Source organism: Equus asinus, chromosome X (genome assembly GCF_041296235.1).
Source record: "Equus asinus isolate D_3611 breed Donkey chromosome X, EquAss-T2T_v2, whole genome shotgun sequence".
Lineage (NCBI taxonomy): Eukaryota > Metazoa > Chordata > Mammalia > Perissodactyla > Equidae > Equus > Equus asinus.
Window position 1 is genome coordinate 129,067,926 of NC_091820.1, and position 20,003 is coordinate 129,087,928.

General features: G+C 38.4%; 1 long non-coding RNA gene across 1 annotated transcript; it reads left to right on the forward strand.

Annotated features, from left to right (window-relative positions):
- Window positions 1-850: 850 nt before the first annotated feature.
- On the forward strand, window positions 851-19,513 carry LOC123282343 (uncharacterized). Its single transcript, XR_006522420.2, has 3 exons — window positions 851-907; window positions 18,812-18,996; window positions 19,227-19,513. It is a non-coding gene; the product is annotated as an uncharacterized lncRNA (long non-coding RNA).
- The last annotated feature ends 490 nt before the right edge of the window (window positions 19,514-20,003 follow it).

Genomic DNA, 20,003 nt, shown 5'->3' on the forward strand with positions numbered 1-20,003 from the left:
CCTTTGCAGAATTTCCCCTTATCCCACTTTCCAAGTTTAAGTCTTGTATCTGATTTTGTCCTATTCTCTTTGTCTCCTCTCCCTCTTCTCCAACTCGTCTTCTCTTCAATTTTCCTCACGTCACCAGCTCCTTCCTCTCTTCCAAAAATAATGCTCAACTGTCTCTTTTTTAAAATAATACAAAATATTCTCTGATTCATCTACATTTCCAGGGCCAAACTCATAAAAAGGTAAACAGTGTTTTTTTTTTCTCTTCTTTCTCAATGCAGACCTCCTCATTAGCTTTGAGAAATCTGACTCCTATCCACACCACTCTCCACTCTATTGAAGTCACCGAGCACTTCCTAATTTTCAAATCCAGCATCCTTTATTCTGTCTTCATTTGCCTTGAATTGTCTGGGATAGTTTGCATAACTCTCCTCAGCTGTTTCTATTCCTTTCTCTCACTCTTCTTTCTCTATCCTTTAATGACACCTTTTCTTTCTCTCTCGCCTATTTATGAGTCTTATAATACAAAACAGTATATATATATATACACACACACACACATATATGTAAAATATATCACTGTTATATATATATACACATATGTATAGTCTATCAACACGATATCATATTTTACAAAATAAATAACTCTCAGATGTTTCATGTGAGGATGCAATGTTTGTGTATAATTAACATATAGCATATATATATAAAGTTAATATGTAACATATATATATAAACTATATATGCTATATGATATGTGAGTTACACATATGCACGCATACATGTATGTATGTGTCTGTGTGTACACATTTAATCCTCACAAAAACCATTGAGATATATACAACAATTGTCTCTGTTTTACAGATACAGAAACTGTGGCACAGAAAGGTCGGCTCACTTTCCCAAGATCATGGAGCTGGTAAGTGTCTGAGCTAGGATTCAAACTGGCGTATTCCTGGTAAAGGGCCCATGCTCGTAACTATTCTACTATAAACTGCAGGTTCACTTTCCAAAGAGAGAATATAGCAAAGATAGTACATGTTCTGCTATGTCATCAGAGACATTGAGTTGCAACCCTAATCCAGCTTCTCCTGAATAACACAGGCCGTCACTACAGACCTAATTACGCTGAGACTCTCACGATTATTACAGATTGAAATCTCATCCAAGTCCAAATTTTAAAGTCATTTGAGAGCTTCCTTTCCCTCCTTCTGATCTGATTATCAGCTGCTGTGATCTTTTGCCACTTCTGCCTCCTGCCTTTTCTTGCTAACACCACACTACTTCAGGGCCATGCGTCCTCTTTTTTTTTTTCTTTTATTGAGTTAATGATAGGTTACAATCTTGTGAGATTTCAGTTGTACATTAATGTTTGTCAGTCATGTTGTAGGTGCACCACTTCACCCTTTGTGCCCACCCCCCACCCCACCTTTCCCCTGGTATCCACTAAACTGTTCTTAGTCCATAATTTTAAATTCCTCATATGAGTGGAGTCATACACAGATTATCCGTCTCTCGCTGGCTTATTTCACTTAACATAATTCCCTCAAGGTCCATCCACGTTATTGCAAATGGAATGATTTTGTTCTGTTTTGCAGCTGAGTAGTATTCCATTGTATGTATGTACCACATCTTCTTTATCCATTCGTCTGTTGCTGGGCACTTAGGTTGCTTCCATGTCTTGGCTATTGTAAATAATGCTGCAATGAACATTGGGGTGCATAGGACTTTTGGGATTGCTGACTTCAAGCTCTTTGGATAAATACCCAGTAGTGGGATGGCTGGATCGTATGGTAGTTCTATTTTTAATTTTTTGAGGAATCTCCATACTGTTTTCCATAGTGGCTGCACCAGTTTGCATTCCCACCAGCAGTGTATGAGGGTTCCTTTTTCTCCACAACCTCTCCAACATTTGTTACTATTAGTTTTAGATATTTTTCTCATTCTAATGGGTGTAAGGTGATATCTTAGTGTAGTTTTGATTTGCATTTCCCTGATGATCAGCGATGATGAGCATCTTTTCATGTGCCTATTGGCCATCAGTATATCTTCTTTGGAGAAATGTCTGTTCATGTCTCCAGCCCATTTTTTGATTGGGTTGTTTGATGTTTTGTTGTTGAGTTGCGAGAGTTCTTTATATATTATGGATATTAAGCCTTTGTCAGATATATGACTTGCAAATATTTTTTCCCAGTTAGTGGGTTGTTTTTTTGTTTCAATCCTGTTTTCATTTGCCTTGAAGAAGCTCTTTAGTCTGATGAAGTCCCATTTGTTTATTCTTTCTATTGTTTCCCTTCTCTGAGAAGGCATGGTGTCCGAAAAGATCCTTTTAATACTGATGTCAAAGAGTGTACTGCCTACGTTTTCTTCCAGAAGACTTATGGTTTCAGGTCTCACCTTTAGGTCTTTGATCCATTTTGAGTTTATTTTGGTGAATGGTGAAAAAGAATGATCAATTTTCATTCTTTTACATGTGTCTTTCCAGTTTTCCCAGCACCATTTGTTGAAAAGACTTTCTTTTCTCCATTGTATGCCCTCAGCTCCTTTGTCAAAGATAAGCTGTCCATAGATGTGTGGTTTTATTTCTGGGCTTTCAATTCTGTTCCATTGATCTGTGCCCCTGTTTTTGTACCAGTACCATGCTGTTTTGATTACTGCAGCTTTGTAGTATGTTTTGAAGTCAGGGATTGTGATGCCTCCCGTTTTGTTCTTTTTTCTCAGGATTGCTTTAGCAATTCGGGGTCTTTTGTTGCCCCATATGAATTTTAGGATTCTTTGTTCTAATTCTGTAAAGAATGTCATTGGGATTCTGATTGGGATGGCGTTGATTCTGTAGATTGCTTTAGGTAGAACGGACATTTTAACTATGTTTATTCTTCCAATCCATGTACGTGGAATGTCTTTCCATCTCCTTATGTCGTCATCCAATTCTCTCAGAAAGGCCTTGTAATTTTCATTATATAGGTCCTTCACTTCCTTAGTTAAATTTGCCCCAAGGTATTTTATTCTTTTTGTTGCGATTGTGAATGGTATTGTGTTCTTGAGTTCTTTTTCTGTTAGTTCGTTATTGGAGTATAGAAATGCTACTGATTTATGCAAATTGATTTTGTACCCTGCAACTTTGCTGTACTTGTTGATTACTTCTAAGAGTTTTCCAATGGATTCTTTGGGGTTTTCTATATATAAGATCATGTCGTCTGCAAACAGCGAGAGTTTCACTTCTTCTCTCCCTATTTGGATTCCTTTTATTCCTTTTCCTTGCCTGATTGCTCTGGCCAGGACCTCCAGTACTGTGTTAAATAAGAGTGGTGATAGAGGGCATCCTTGTCTCATTCCTGTTTTCAGGGGGATGGCGTTCAGTTTTTGCCCATTGAGTATGATGTTGGCTATGGGTTTGTCATATAAGGGCCATGCTTCCTCTTGCCTCATCTACAACATCAGCCTCCTATCTGGGCTCCCCAGGCTTTAATCCCTTCTACATAACTGCCATGCTTATCTTTCAAAGCAGAATTCTAATTGTGACATCCTCTTACTCAAAAACATTCAATGATTTCTTATTGCCTAAGAAACTAAAAATAGATTGTTTGACATGATATGAAAGGTCCTTCGGAGTATGTCTCTCAACTACCTTACCGACTGCATTTGTCTTCCTTTCCCTAACATTATGATTTGGGCACTGACACTATTCTTTGTCCTTTATACCTATCTTCATGGAATTCCCATTTTCCCCTCTCAAGATACTGCCTACCTTAAAGACTTATGCCAAACACATAGAAACTTTCGTGATTCCTTTTGTTCTCCTGAAGCTCTAACTTCTGTTCCTTCAGAAAATGTCTAGCTACTTCTCCTTTAGCACTTGGATTCTGATCTGTGTTTTAGGTATTTGTGTACTTTTATGGCTTATGTATCTTCATTCCTGTAATGTATAACAACACACTATCTGTCACTTAGAAAACATGCAGTAACTATCTGTCAAAGCAACTTTAATTGGACATTTCTGCTGCATTTGGCTACGATAGTCACACTAGGAAACTCTTCTTATGTTAAAGCAAAACAGATTTATCCACCAAATAGTAATAGCTGGGGTGCTAGCCAACTTAACTCAGTAGCCTTAACCATAAAACAGTTTTTTTAAATGAAATTCGACCTCAGAGTACAAATAATTTTTACCAATAGAAATACTATTGCAGATGTGATGCAAGATCTGAAGGGAATCCCAAATGAGGAGTTCAGAATAGAAGTCTAGTTCATTACCCCTTTCTGGGGTCTCTGGTGGCTTCCTGTGACAATTGGAATATAAATCAAACTCCTTCCATGTCCTACAATCCCTGCTGGCTCTGGTTCCTGCTTATCTCCTGAATCCTCTCCTCCCACTCCCTCCTTATTGCTCCCTCCTGTAGTCATACAAGGCTTTTGCAGCTCCTTGAATGTTTCAAGCTTGTTCCTGCCTCAGGGCTTTTATCCTTGCTGTTCTCTCTGCCTGAAATGCTCTACCCCCAGACTTCAGATGGCTCTTTCCCTCATTTCATTCAAGTCCCTGCTCAATGTCACCCACTCAGACAGGCTTTCCTTGACAGCCTACCTGAAACAGGCCCCACTCTCACTCCATCACGCTCTATTTACTTGCCTTGGTTTTTATCATAATACTTACAGCTCTGAAATTATCTGGCTCATGTGTTAATTGTATCACTCTCCATCACAACATATAGCCCAAATGGGTTGGGAGATTTTCACTGCTGTGTCCTGAGCACGCAGATCAGAATCTGGCACACAGTAGATTCTGAGCGTAAATGTCCTGAAAAAAAATAAAGTGTGATGAATGAATGAATACAAGCTTAGTGACTAAGAGGGGCAGTATTAATTTAGAAGAATTAAAGCTAGTGAGAGTATTAATTATCCATTTTGAGTGACAGTTACACTATGCGTTCAAATTTTTAAGCTTTTTCAGGGAAGCATAAATGCTACTCTGGATATTTCTTGGTAATATTACTTAACAGAGAAAAAGGAATAATAGCATTAAAGTCTGTTGTCATCAGAAAATGTCAAAATACAGGCAGCTTTTTTTCGAGAAGATTAAAGCATCCACATGCACAACTGAGGTGGATTATCTGATGCTTCTTCAGCAAAGGAAGGCTCAGGCTTGTCTTAGGCTGACAAACATTACGTAATACCAGAGATCAATCGTTTGCACAAATTCACACAGGGTTATCACTAAATGTCACAGGAAGGTTCATTTTGTTTTACTTCTGACTGAAATGAGGAAAATGTCTTATGTAGATGGCCTTCTCATATAATCAGCAATCTTTAAAACCTTATTTCTTATAGCAATTCATTTATTTTTTTATACATTTATTTTATTTACATATATAATTTTTCATAAGTGCATTACCTGTACTCATATTCTCATGTACTGTCTGCAATCATTCTTGTTCTTCTTCATGTTGTTGGCTGCCCATTCCCCCAATCCAGTTATCACCTGCCTGGTAACCTATGTTAGCAAATGTGCACATGTATATATTTGTAGGATACATGCACATACACCATCAAAACCCTTGTTAAAAATCTAACATATACAGTCATACCTCAGAGATATTGCGGGTTTGGTTCCAACCCACTGCAAGAAGCAAATATCATAATAAAGGGATCACAGGAACTTTTTGGTTTCCCAGTACATGTAAAAGTTATGTTTAGGCGCCCAGCCGGTGTCTCAGCAGTCAAGTGTGCACGTTCTGCTTTGGTGGCCTGGGGTTCACCGGTGCAGATCCTGGCTGCGGACATGGCATTGCTTGGCAAGCCATGCTGTGGTAGGCGTCCCACATATAAAGTAGAGGAAGATGGGCATGGATGTTAGCTCAGGGCCAGTCTTCCTCAGCAAAAAGAGGAGGCTTGGCAGCAGGTGTTAGCTCAGGGCTAATCTTCCTCAGAAAACAAAAAAGTTATGTTTACACTATACTGTAGTCTAAGTGTGCAATAGCATTATGTCTATAAAAACAATGTATAGAAACCTTAATTTAAAAATATTTTATTCCTAAAACATGCTAACCATCATCTGAACCTTCAGCAAGTCATAATCTTTTTGCTGGTAGAAGGTCTTACCTTGATGCTGATGGCTGCTGATTGGTCAGCGTGGTAGTTGCTGAAGGTTGGGGGGGCTTGGCAATGTATTAAAATAAGACCACAATGAAGTTTGCCACATTGATTAACTCTTCCTTTCATGAATGATTTATTTGTGGCATGTGATGCTGTTTGATTGCATTTTACTCACGGTAGAACTTCTTTCAAAATAGGAGTCAATCATGTGAAATGAGCAAATGCTGTTGAAAAAATGATGCTTATAGACTTGCTTGATGCAGGGTTACCACAAACTTTCAATTTTTAGAAATTGCAGTATCTGCATACGACAATAAAATGAGATGCAATAAAATGATGTATGTCTATATTCTTGCATATTTTCATACACACACATACACATGGATTGATAGATCTACACATGAGTATGTATATATTCATGTATGTCTACACACAAACTTACATGCATCACACAAATTTGGAGTGTGGTGATTGTTTTTTGGTTTATTTAAAAAATTTAAATACTATTCTACACACTTTCTTGCATTCACAGTTTCCGAGTTTAGAATGCATTGTAGAAATTATTTCCAGTCACCTGGTGTAACTCTACTTCGTTATTTTTAATGGCTGCATAATATTCCACAGTATGGTGTCATGCAAGTCATATGACCACTTCCACCTAGATGAGCATTCACTTTATGCTTTTAAATGTTTTTTTTTTTGTAATAAAACATTCAAGGGCATCCCAGTGAATGCCCTTTTATATCTATTACTTAGATTCCAAGGAATGAGTTTGCTAAATGAAGGATGCATTTTTCATATTAATAAGTATTATCAGATAGCTTTACAAGAATGCTTTAGTGTATTAAATGTTCACTGTATTATGAGAGTCTTCTTTTAACTATATTCCCATAAACAGCAGGCATTAGTGACTTTTAATAATAATAATAGCTAGTAATAATAGCAGGCTTTATTTGATTTTTGCCAGTTTGATGTATGTAAAGTGATATTCATTTTGCTTTAATTTCCATTTCCCTGACTATTAATGAATTTGAGCATATTGGCTGACTCTTTAGATTCACTCTTCTGTAAATAGCCTATACATATCCATTGATTACATTTTTTCCTATTAGTTTTTTGTGGAGTATTTTTGGTGCAGAAGACTGGCCCCTGAGCTAGCATCTGTTGCCAATTTGCCTCTTTTTGCTTGAAGAAGATTGTCACTGAGCTAACATCTGTGCCAATCTTCCTCTATTTTATATGTGGGATGCAGCCACAGCATGGCTTGACCAGTGGTGCGTAGGTCTGCACCTGGGATTGAACTGGTGAACCCCAGGCCACCAAAGTGGATCATGTGAACTTAACCACTATGCCACTGAGCCAGACCATAGATTTTTTTATCTTAACATTAGCAGGAGGTCTTAGACACTGTAGATATAAACACTTTGTCTGTCATCTGCATTAAAAATATATCCCAGAATACTTCTGACTCCAGTAAAATGTAGTTGCTCCATTCTTCGCAGATCCTCTGTCTTATAATTTTGAAACCCTGGACATAACTAACCAAATAAGTATAGGAAGAATCTGAAAGGTGGACAGAAGAAGGTGGAATAGAAGAATTAATATTGTTAAAGTGTTCATATTATCCAAAGCAATCTACAGATTCAATGCAATCCACAGATTCAATGCAATCCTTATCAGAATTTTAATGGCATTTTTCACAAAAATAGAAAAAGCAATCCTAAAATTTGTATGGAACCACAAAAGACCCTGAATAGCCAGAGCAACCTTGAGAAGGAAGAACAAAGCTGGAGGCATCATGTTGCCTGATTTGAAACCATATTACAAAGCTATAGTAATCAAAAGAGTATGGTATTGGCATAAAAACAAACACATAGATCAATGGAATAGAATTGAGAGCCCAGAAATAAAACCACACGTATATTGTCAATTAATTTATGGCAAAGGAGCCAAGAATATACAGTGGAGAATAAGTAAATGGTGGCGGGAAAACAGGACAGCTACATGCAAAAGAATGAAACTGGACCCTGTCTTACACCCACTTACAGAGGTCAACTCAAAATCAATTAAAGACTTAAATGTAAAACCTGAAACCATAAAACTCCTAGAAGAAAACATGGAAGGTGAGCTCCTTGATATCGGTCGTGGCAATGATTTTTTATATTTGACACCAAGAGCAAAGACGACAAAATCAAAAATAAACAAGTAGGACTATATCAAACTAAAAAGCTTCTGCATAGCAAAGGGAAGAATGAACAAAATAAAGGCAACCTATAAAATGGGAGAAAATATTGGCAAATCAAATATCCGATGAGGGTTAATATCGAAAATATATAAAGAACTCACATAACTCAATAGCGAAAAAACAATCTGTTTCAAGAACGGTCAGAGGAAGTGAATAGTCATTTTTCCAAAGAAGACATATAATTGACCAACAGTTACATGACAAGGTGATCAACATCACTCATCATCAGGGAAATACAAATCAAGACCATAATAAGATATCACCTCATACCTGTTAGGATGGCTATTATTCAAAAGACAAAAGATAACAAATGCTGACGTGGAAGTGGAGAAAAGAGAACCCTTGTGCACTGTTGGTGAGATTGTAAATTGGTACAGCCACTATGGAAAACAATATGGAGGTTCCTCAAAAAATTAAAAACAGAACTACCATATGAACCAGCAATTCCACTTCAGGGTATATATCTGAAGGAAATGAAATCACCATCTTGAAGAGATATCTGCACCCCTATGTTCACTGTAGCATTATTCATGATAGACAAGATTTGGAAAGAATCTAAGTGCCTGTTGATGGATGAATGGATAAAGAAAACATGGTATATATAAAATGGAATATTATTCAGTCATACAAAAGAAGGAAATCTTGCCATTTGCAACAACATAGATGAAACTTAAGGGCACTATGCTAAGTGAAATAAGTCAGACAGAGAAAGATAAATACTGTATGATCTCACTTACATGTGGAATCTAAAAAAAAAACACATAAAAATAGAGAATAGATTGGTGGTTGCCAGAAGAGGAAGGGGTGAAATGAGTACAGGTGGTCAACAGGTACAAACTTTCAGTTATAAGATAAATAAGTCCTGGGGTTATAATGTACAGCATGGTAAATATAGTCAATAATACTGTATTGTATATTTGAAAGTTGCTGAGAGAGTAAATCTTAAAAGTTCTTATCACAAGAGAAAAATGTAACTATGTGACGTGATGTATATTAACAAAACTTACTGTGGTGATCATTTCATGATATGTACATTTATCAAATCATTTTATTGTATACTTTAAACTAATACAATGTTATAGGTCAATTATTTCTCAGTAAAACTGGAAGAAAGGCTGGACTTAGCTAACTAAACAAACGTAGGAAGACTCTGAAAGGTGGAAAGAAGAATGTGGACTGCTGAGGGAACTTGGGACTCAAGGAACCACCTGGCAGTGAGTTCCTTGGGTTTCCTTATTGTCCCCCATATATCCTGGAAAGTGCACTGCAGAGACCTCCAACCCAGAACAGTCAGCAAGAAAAGGCAAAAAAAAAAAAAAAAAATTTCCAAGAATAGCCTGTTGCCTCTAGCCAAAGACTGGGAAAAGGTTGGCGTCACATGAGAAAACCTTTTCACAATACTTGCTCTACTTCTGCCAAACACAAACAGAAAAACCACAACATCCACACACTCTCCACCACCACTACCCCTTCATTGTTTTGTTAGGGAGGACTGGAGATTTGATTTCCATTCCCTCCCTAGCTGAAACTGGTGGTGCTCCAATCCCCTGTTGCTGGTAATGTTGTCAAGTCTTAGTAAGGAGTTAGCTAGCCTTCCATCCCCTTCCTGGCAGAAGCAGGCAACAATTCTGCAGAGTAACACACGTGGTCCAAGCAGAGAGCTGATCTTCCAGGCCTCAGCCTGCAGAAGTAGGAGGTGCTGTGATTTCCCTCCCAGGATAGTGTCAGCAAGGTCCAGTAGCAAACTGAGCTTCTTCCACCACAGCAATGACACTGAATTAGGTGTTCCAAAGGAAGACTAGTTGGTACTCCATTTTCCCCTGCGCTGAATAAACGGATAAATATCCTGTGTTCATGAATGTAAAATGGTGTAGCCCCTGTGGAATACAGTGTGGTGGTTCCACAAAAAATTAAACATAAAATTACCATATGACCTAATAATTTCACTCTTGGGTATATACCCCAAAGAAAAACAGTGACTCAAAAACAGTGACTTAAAAACAGTGACTCCAAAAGATATGTGTACACCTATGTACATAACAGCATTATACCCCAAAACAAACAAGTAGAAACAACTCAGATGTCCATCAACAGATAAATGTGTAAACAAAACATGGTGTATACATACCATTGAATATTTATTCAGCCTTAAAAAGGAAGGAAATTTTGATACATGGCACAATATAGATGAACCTTGAAGACCTTATGCTAAGTGAAAAAAACCAATCACAATAGCACAAATACCATATGGTACTTGCTATATGAAGTACCTAGCATAGTCAAGTTCATCGAGAGAGAAAGTAGAAGAATGGTTGCAAGCATTACGGGCGGGGGAATGGCAAGTTAGTGTTTAATGGGGACAGTTTCAGTTTGGGAAGATGGAAAAGTTCTGGAGATAGATGGTATCTATGGTTGCACAACAGTGTGAATGTACTTAATGCACAGAACTGTACCTTTAAAAATCGTTAAAATGGTAAATTTTTATATATACTTTAGCATAATTTAAAAATATTTATTTTAAAGGAGCAAAAATATCTTTGAAACTTGTATTTGAAGGAGGGATGTATGGATGTGATCTGGCCAGACTGAATTTTGGGGATAAATGTGATAAGCAAAGTTATCTGCAGATTTTAGTATTTCTACGACCATGCAGGGTTTCTAGATACACTGAATTGTAACAGTCTTGAAGTTGTACAATTAAGGTGCTATCAAAATCTTGAAATTGCAGAGTCTGGGTAATCGGTATATGGTGGTTCACTACTACTGTCTCTATTTTGTCTGTTTTCAAAAATAAAAAAGTGTTTTTTAAATGCGAAAAAAGGCTATATCCTGTACCATCCCAACTGTATAATATTCGGGAACAAGCACAGCTACAGAGACAGTAAAAAGATCAGTGTTTGCTAGGGCTTCAGAGGAGGGATGGAGGAAAGAACAGGTGGAGCAGACAGGAGTTTTAGGATGGTGAAACTGTTCTGTGTGATACTGTAGTGAGGGATACATGACGTTACGCATTGGTTAAGTCCTATAGAACATGCGATACAAAGAGTCAACCCTGATGTAAACTATGGACCTTAGTTAATAATAATGTATCAATATTAGTTCATTAGTTTTAACATATGTATTACAACACTACTAAATGTAAATAATACAGGAAATTGTGGGAGATGGGAGTGAGTATGTGAGAACCTTCTGTATTTTCTGATCAATTTTTTGGTAAACCTAACAAAACTCTGAGAAACAAAACATATTAATTAAAAAATATGTAAATGATTTGAAAAGACACTTCACCAAAGAGGATGTACAGATCACAAAAAACATTTGACATGATGCTCAACATCATTTGTCATTAAGGAAATGCAAATGAAACTTTGATAAGATTCAACTACATACTAATTGCAATAGCTGAAATACCAAAATCAGAAAATATCAGATATAGGAGAGAATGTGGAGCAAAAGGAACTCTCATTCATTGCTGGTTGGAATGAAAAATATACAGCCACTCTTTTTCATGTAAGATATATATGTATTTTCTTTTGTTTTATTTTGTTTGTTTTTGCTGAGGAAGATTAGCCCTGAGCTAACATCTATGCCAATCTTCCCCTATTTTGTATGTGGGTCACTGCCACAGCATAACTGATGAGTGGTGTAGGTCTATGCCTGGGATCCAAACCAGGGAACCCAGGCCACTGAAGCAGAGTGAGCTGAACCCAAGCACTACACCACACGTCTGGGCTCCTAGGATATGGTTTTAATAACATAAAAGATGGTACATACAATTTTATTCTAGCAATTAAATTTTTTTAATAATTGAGTATTGAATGTAATAAATAATAGAATATGTAAGAGAAAACTACATAATTGGGAAAATTCTTTATCCAACCCAGATTTGCTAGAATTTCAAAACAAAGATTGGGATTCCTGGCTGCTAAGAACTTACCATTAGCGTAATCTCAAAATATAACCAAGAGAAAAATACAGACATAAAATATTATTATTTTGTTAAATTAAAATATAGAATTAGATTATTTTACCTATGTGCAGTACAAGACAATAGTATGAATCTCTTCAGATTGCTTGATTTTACATTTTATATTCATGCAGGTAAATAAAGTGGAGACATTGCATTATAAAAGAAGTGACATATACACAAGAGAAGAAATATTCTACTGTCTAGATCAGATTTTAACAAGCTATGAGATAAATTGCTTAAAATACATTCTGTCTGAGGTTTAGAAGACAGTATTCATATGACACTCTGGAAAAGGTAAGAAGAGAGATACAGAAAACAAATCATAGCTGCTAGGATCTTGGATGGGGTAGTGGTTGACCACAAAGGTGATGAACAGAGAAGTCACCAAACTGCTGTGCATGTCAATTTTTTATTCAGTTTTTGTTGGTCTATAGTATTCCATTGTATGGATGCATCTCAATTTGGTAATCCCTTTATTCATGGAAGGACATTTGAGTTGTTTCCAGCTTTTGGCAAATATGAATAAAGCTACTATACATAGTCATGTATAGGGTTTTGTGTGAACATAAGTTTTTATTTCTCCCGGGAATAGGATTGCTAAGTCAAATGGTAAGTTTACACTTAGAAGAAATTACCAAGTCATTTCCCACACTGACTACACAATTTTGAATTCGCAAGGGTGAAGCATGAGTGTTCAAGTTGTTCTTCAGCCTTGCTGGCATTGGTAGTGTCAGTATATTTTTCAATGGTTCTCAAAAGTGTGTTGCATCATACTGTGCTTTTAATTTACTTTTCTCTAATGGCTAATGATGTAGGAGAATTTTTCATGTGCATATTTAACATTTTCATGTCAATTTTAGTGAAGTGTCCATTGATATATTTTGCCCATTTTTTAAATTGGGTTGTTTTCTAATTTTTGAATTTTGAGAGCCCTTTATGTATTCTGGATACAGTTCCTTTGTTGGATATATGATTTGCAAATATTTTTTGGAGTCTGAAGCTTGCCATTTTCTACTCTTAAAAAGTCTTTCTCAGCGAGTATTCTTAATATTAAGGATGTCTGATATATCATTTTTTTTTCTATTTGAGTTATTTTTTGGTGTCATTTTTGAGATTTTTTGCCTAACTCCAGATCATAAGATTTTTCCATATCCATGGAAGGAAGACTCAATATTCTTAAAATATCAATTCTTTGCAACTTGATCTATAGACTCCATACAATCTCAATCAAAATCCCAGCAAGTTATTTTGTGGATATTGACAAACTGATTCTAAAATTGATGTGGAGAGGCAAAGAACTCAGAATAACCAACACAATCATGAAGAAGAAGAACAAAGTCAGTAAACTGACACTACTCGACTTGAAGACTTACTCTACAATATCAACATAGTGTGATATTGATGAAAGAATAGACAAATAAATCAAGGAAATTCAACTGAGAGCCTAGAAATAGACTGACACAAATATTGTCAACTGACCTTTGAAAAAGGAGCAGTCATTTCAGGGAAGAAAAAATTGTCTTTTCAACAAATGGACATCCACATGCAAAAAAAAAAAAAGCTAGACACAGACTTTACACCTTTCACAAAAACTAATACAAAATGGATCATTGACCTAAATATAAAACACAAAACTATTAATCACACAGAAGAGAGCATAAGAGTACACATAGGTGACATTGGTTTTGTTGATGACTTTTTAGATACAACCCCAAAAGTAGCATTCATGAAAGAAAAAAATTGATAAATTGAACATCATTAAATTTTAAAACTTCTGCTCTGTGTAATACATTGTTAAGAGAATGAAAGGACAAGCCAGAAACAGAGATTAAAGCTTCGCAAAACAAGTATCTGCTTGAGGACATATATCCAAAATATACACAGAACCCTAAAAACTCAATAACAAGAAAATAACCCAATTTAAAAGTGGGCCGAAGATCCAAACAGACACTCCACTAAAGAATGTATGCAGATTGCAAATAAGCATATGAAAAATTGCTCAAAATAGTATGTCGTTAAGGAATTACAAAGTAAAACAGCAATAAGATACTACTACACGTTAGAATGCCTAAAATCAAAACCACTGTAAACACCAAATGTTGACAAGAATGTGGAGCAACATGAACTCTCATTCATTGCTGGTTTTAAGAAAAAATGGTACAGCCACTTTAAAAGACACCATTGTATGATGCTATTTCATACGCTGTTCTGGAAAAGGCAAAAGGGTAGATACAGACAACAGGTCACTGTTTCCAGAAGCTTGCACAGGGAGTCATGATTGACTACAAAGGGGATGCATGGGGGAATTTTAGGCCGACAGGTTCTGTATGTTCCTTGGGTGATAGAGATAGGACTCTATGCATTTCTTAAAATACATACACTTCACATCATAGTGAACTCTGATACATGATCATTTATAAAAAACAAAACCAGGGATTCTATTTGTAAAGGGTTTGCTGGCTGCTGAGAAGAAAAAGGATTTTACAGGGGCAAGTGTGGAAGGAGAGACACCAGTGAGGGAGTATTTGCTTTAGCCCAGGAAGGAAATGATGGTAGCTTCACCCACAGCAGTAGTAATGGCGATCTGCTGCAGTGAATGGATTTGGAATGGATTCTGGAGGTTGAAGGGACAGAAACCAGGGATGGATGGCATGGGGGTTAAGGGAAAGAGAAGTGTCAATAAAAATTTTGTAATTTTTGGTATTGACAAAAAACAAACGGAGCCATGATTTGCTTTGTGCAAATTATTGTCAGATTTCATGTATAGTTTATAAATTCCCAGACACACACAAAAGTTTCTTCTTCCTTGAAATCTGGGAGCGCACTGTCCTATGCCTGCCACATCTACCTTCATGGTGACTCTGGTAAATCTGCTCTGGCATTGCCACCACGTTCACTGAAGGCTGAACCCAAACTGCAAACTGTGGCAGAGAGACTGAAGGGGAGCCATTCAGGGGATGTTTGGAGGATGGTTGTGTTCACTCCTTAAAGAGGTTCCCGACGATCCCACCGCTTCACACAGAAGCATCACTGTCACTCTCTCCTGAACAGGAGTCTTACTTCTGACATCAGGAAGGAAAGGGATAGGTTGTCATTTTTCTTTCTTTTCCCATAGAAGTGTTACCTTCCTGGGACCTCAGAGGAAAGACTCTGTGAGGATAATTCCCAAGGAAGTGGAGGCCAGAGCTGGAGCTCAGCCACCAGACGTCTCCATTTGGGAGCAGAGCTTTCCTGTCTGAGGTTTACCACCTTCCCCGCTGAGGCCTCATACCCCATTTTATCTGAGCAGAGCCTGACTGCGTCTGAGGCACTAACAGCCAAGCTGAGGAAGAATGTCCACTCCTGAACAGCTGAGTGGGTCCTGGACAGACTGCATCTGGAGATAACCCAAACCTTCTATGAAATCAATGGCAAAGCTGAAGGAAACCTCTTTTGGAATCTGAGGGTTCCTGAATTTTTCTGAAAGTCCTGTCAAAGGTGAGGGCAGCTGAAAGGAAATATGTGCAATAGAGGTTGCTGGTGGGGACAGTTCTGGATAAGCAACTACCATGGGTCAGAGACTTGACCAAGATGGCACCCTTCCTCCTGCAGAATACCTCAGGTTAACCGTGTGGCCCTGTTTATGGGTGACACTCATGCTCATTCAGGAATGGACTTCAGATTGAAACTTTTCCAAGCATGGGTCCTAAATCCCATTTTGATGGTGGAGATACTCCCATAAGCAATTCCAGGACAGATACGTGGTTGTGTACATGCTGAAGAGGAGACCTTGCCACTGGTGTCACTGGAAGGTCCTCACTTGTTGTGGAATTAGCTCAGAATTATGCCCAGCTTTCTGTCTCCTCTCCACTCAGAGTGCCCCTGACCTCAGTAAGGAGAGAGGTCTTTCCTTTGCTCCATTAAGTGCCCCCAAGCTCTAGTATGAGGGGGTCTACAGGAGGGTCTTTCTGCTAAACAACAGGATCTGGCAGACACCGTCACCTAAGCAAATAAAGGGGAGACGCCGAGATACCGAAGGTCCTCCTTCCAGCAGACGCTGTTATCCACATGGGGAGGGAAGGAGGGAGGCCTGTGTTCCCACCACACGTGGACAACATGGCACTGGCTCTAAGTCAGTAAAGGCCTCCTGGGCTGATTCATGGTGTCAATAGTCAACCCAACATCAACATCTCCTAGTCATGATTTTCTGGAACAGTTCTGTCCAGGTTATAGTTCTTGGATTGGCTGCACTCCAGAGGTTAGCGGGGAGACTGATCACATTAGGAGGTGGAATGAAGAGATCATTGGCCACAGTAGCATTCTCCCAAGAAACCACTAAGTTCCAGATCTCACTGTTTGAAAGTGAAGGCCCATGAAAGCAGCATGACCATCCATGGCTGAGACAAGGGGACAGGAAGGAGCTGCCATTTCCTCTCCTCCTCCTCTTATTTCATTTCAATTCCTTCTGTTACTCACTTGACCTTGTCCCCAGCCTCCTTCAGTCCTTACTCCTCAGCCTTATCTTTGCCCTACTTTACTCATACTGCTGTCTCTCCAAACGATTGACTGTACAAAGGTTCATTTTGCTCTTGTGTATACTCTTACTTATGTTTGAAAATTTTCGTAATAAATTTTTAAAGGAAGTCTTCAATCTCCTTGTCATTGTTTTTTGTGTCTAGTGTTAAGGAGGGTTCCAGTTGCATTTGGTGTTCTATATGAATACTGAGTTGTTTCAATGTAATTTATTAAAATTAAAAGTCTATTGAAAGACTACCCTCCTGCTCTGTAGTTATAACTCTTTCATAGAAAAATTAAGAGTACATATACGTGCGTTGTGCGTGTGCGCATGCGTGTGTGTGTGTTTCCAGGATTCTGGATTCAGTTCCGTCAGTCTCCTTGTCAGTCCCTGCACCCAAACTGCAACCTCTTCGTTACTGTAGTTCTTTTGTACCTCATGCTAGCTGGGAGAGTAATTGCTCTTCTTGTCTTCTAGTTTTTCCAAGACTAAGTTTTATTGACTCTGCTTGACATTTACATGCCTTTATGTTTTAGAATCATCTGTTGTGTCATGTATACATGCATTTTCATACAACAACAATTTGCTTTTTTAAATTTCGTGTTGCAGTCAATTTGCATTTTCTTTGTTGTGAGAACTAACATGTTTACAGTATTGAATCTTCACATCCCTGAGTGTATTTTATTTTATATATATGTAGGGTTTCATTAATATATGCAAACATTTTTATATTTTTTCTTTAAGGTTCTTAATTTTTCTAGTGAAATTTATTCTAAGATACTTAATATTTTGGTATTATAGATTACAAGGTATAATTTGTTTACTTTCATTTTCATACAAGTCGCTGGCGGACAACAAAGTTCATTTTTTTGCATATTGATCTTAAACCTAGCAAACATATATACCTTTAGGAATTCAATAGCTTAACTTTTGTTTTTTGTTTTTAATTTTCTTCATACGTAGTCTAATCACCTGTTTATCTTGGAAGCTTTGTTTCCTACACTCTGATCCCTTTCCCTTTTGTTACTTCTGCTTTGCATTACTGCACTGGCTGCCACCTCTATTACGATATTACATGGAAATGGTGATAGCAGAAACCCTAATTTAGTTCCTAAGTTCAGAGTAAAAGCTTTCAACCTTCCCTCAAAAAGTACAATGTTTGCTTTAGGTTTTTCATACATATCCTTTGTCTAGTTTGCTAACATATTTTTAAGTTTTTAAATCTTCATTTTAGAATAGTTTTGGATTTACAGGAAAATTGCAACAATAGTGAAGAAATTTCACATATGTCCCAATCTCAGTTCACCATATTATTGACATCTTACAGTCGTTACAACTGATGAATCAATATTGATACACTGCTATTTACAAAAGTCCACACTTTGGGGCTGGCCCCGTGGCCGAGTGGTTAAGTTTGCACGCTCCGCTGCAGGGGGCCCAGTGTTTCGTTGGTCTGAATCCTGGGCACGGACATGGCACTGCTCATCAAGCCACGCTGAGGCAGCGTCCCACATGCCACAACTAGAAGGACCCACAACGAAGAATATACAACTATGTACCAGGGGGCTTTGGGGAGAAAAAAGGAAAAAAAAAAACCAACAGAGTATGCAAAAGTCCACACTTTATTCAGATTTCCTTATATTTCACACATTTCTGTTTTCTGTTTCAGCAGTCCCTCCGGGACACCCTATTACTTTCACTGATCACATATCTTTAGATTCCTCTTGGCTGTGCCGGTTTCCTGAGACTTTCCTTGTTTTTGATGACCTTGACAGATTCTAGGAGTACGGGTCAGGTATTTTTCAGAATATCCCTCAGTTGCGATTTGTCTAATATTTTCTCATTATTAGACATAGATTATGCTTTTTGGGAGGAAGACCAGAAAGGTGAAGGGCCATTCTCATTACATCGTATCCACAGTGCATACTATCAACATGATTTATCAGTAATGATGTTAGCTTGATGAGGGTGTGTTTGTCATATTTCTCCACAGTTAATTAATCCTTTTTTATTTGTGTCACAGTGTAATCTTTGGAAGCATAGGGGAGGCCCATGATCTGCCAGTAACCAAGATGAGGACTCCGAGTGATGACTGCAGAGAGTCCTACCCCACATAGAAGAGGCCACACAGAATCCAGCTCCCTACATGCTCTCAGCACCGACAGGCCTTCACTCATCGTGACTGGATGTTAGATCTTCTAACTTCAGGTTAGGGGATTAAAGAGAGGTGAGGGCCTTGTTCAAAGGGGCCCGGCTTGAGGTCTGGAGAGTGAGGGACCCAGGCCCTATCAGGAGTTACCAGGAAGACTCTGTTCAGGGAGTGAGTGGACTTCCAACCTCAGACAGAGGAGGACCACAGTTACCTGCTCATGCTGTAAGCCCTCTGATGCTCTGGGCAGAAGCTCTCATCCCCTTCTCTTCTTCTTTGTGCATTTCAGGAAAATGGGGACTTCGGCCTGAGGGAGATGCCTTCAGGTCAGCAGAGAGAAATAGTTCAGGCCATGTCTGGAGCAAGTATGAAAACCCTGAAGAGGACTCACGGTATTTAAGAACCTAGAACACAGAGGGGCCCACAGAATCCACCCCTGTCTTTACTGTCAGCCTTGGGATGTTTGAGTAGAGGTAACTAGATGTGATTTATTCTGGCTTCCATCTTGGTTCCTGACCTCCATCTTAGGAGTCTGAGGGAAGCACAGTTTCATTTCAGGGGGCTTGAGTTAAGTCAGCAAAGGGAGGAGTCCTGGGCCATTCAAGACTTTAAGGTAAGGATTCTGAGGAATGGGTGAGGGGACCTCTCAGCATATAGAAGGTAACACAGCCCCACCTTGATCCTGCAATCAGTCTTGGAGGCTCCAGGGAAGGTCCCTGAATACATTTCATGTCTTCCACTTTGGGAGTCTGAGAGACATGAAACATTCTCTGAATGGTGACTCTTTGGGTTAAGCAGAGTGAGGAGCTGCAGGACTTGCCTGGTGGCTTTCTGGAGACCAAAAGGAAAGACAGAAGATACCACTCTGCATAGTCAGAGGGACCTCACAGAGCCTCACTCTAGTGTCATCTCTGAGAAGCCCGGTGCATAGATTTCAGGCTGAGACCACTTCTTCCATACCTCTGACCCCCATTTCTTGTGAAAGCAGGGACATAGCAGGCCTGGGTAACCCTCTATACTGTGTAGGAAGTCCCCTATGTCCTCCTTCATAGTCCTCACCTTGACA